Raw genomic sequence first — 1,302 nt, forward strand, 5'->3', positions numbered from 1 at the left:
AGTCTCGCTCTGTTGCCCAGGCTGGAGTACAGTGGCACGATCTCAGCTCACTGCAACCTCCGCCTCCCGGGTTCAAGCGATTCCACTGCATCAGCCTCCTGAGTAGGTGGGATTACAGGCGCACACCACCACACCCAGCTAAACTTTTTTGCATTTTTAGTAGAGACAGGGTTTCATCATGTTGGCCAGACTGGTTTTGAACTCCTGACCTCAGGCAATCCACCCGCCTTGACCTCCCAAAGTGCTGGGATTACAGGTGTTAGCCACTGTGCCTGGCCCTCAGATTTATTTTGTGGTGTAGTAATGAAAGAGGACCTGAGATACACTCAATTCTAATAATAAAACATTCCTTTTTGGTCTAAAACCTAGATTCGGTGGGTCTGGGAATCCATCTGTCTCCAGGTGATTTTCCCAAAGAACAGGCAAACACAAAATTGCCCCTTACTAGAAACCCTCCCACTAAGGGTCTCAATAATGTCCTCGGGGGAAAAACAAGGTTACCTGGTATTTCTGTCACCTGCATTCCTCTTCTCCCCCTCACCCCCTCAATACCTTTAGGAAGCTCTGGATGGCATCCTGCACAGTGGCACTGAGAGGGCTTTCAAGCAAGGCTGTAGCAGTTTTTTTTGTTTTGTTTTTCCTAGCCAGCTCAGGTGAGACCTGTCACCAAAAAGATTAAGGTGTGAATAAGAGGTTTTAAAGGTTTTTTTTTAAATTAGGAACGCTGACTATTCTGTATGGAGAACAAGCGGCTTGGCCCAGCCACCAATAACACGAGCATTCAGAGGAAAAGGTACCTGAGCCAGATCAGGCTGAAAACCTTATTCTTCCTGGCAGGGATATCAGTGTCATTGGACACTTACTTTTCTTTTTTTTTTGAGATGGAGTCTGGCTCTGTACCCAGGCTGAAGTGCAGTGGTGTGATCTGGGCTCACTGCAACCTCTGTCTCCCGGGTTCAAGCAATTCTCCTGCCTTAGCCTCCCACGTAGCTGGGATTACAGGTGTGTACCACCACGCACAGGTAAGTTTTGTATATATATTTTTTGAGATGGAGGTTTTTCGCTCTTGTTGCCCAGGCTGGACTGCAATGGCACGATCTTGACTCACTGCAACCTCCGCCTCCTGGGTTCAAGCAATTCTCCTGTCTCAACCTCCCAAGTAGCTGGGATTACAGGCATGTGTAACCACACCCGGCTAATTTTGTAATTTTAGTAGAGATGGGGTTTCTCCATGTTGGTCAGGCTGGTCTCAAATTCCTGACCTCAGGTGATCTGCCCGCCTCAGCCTCCCAAAGTGCTGGG

The sequence above is a fragment of the Colobus angolensis genome, unplaced genomic scaffold (genome assembly GCF_000951035.1).
Source record: "Colobus angolensis palliatus isolate OR3802 unplaced genomic scaffold, Cang.pa_1.0 Scaffold97, whole genome shotgun sequence".
Classification (NCBI taxonomy): domain Eukaryota; kingdom Metazoa; phylum Chordata; class Mammalia; order Primates; family Cercopithecidae; genus Colobus; species Colobus angolensis.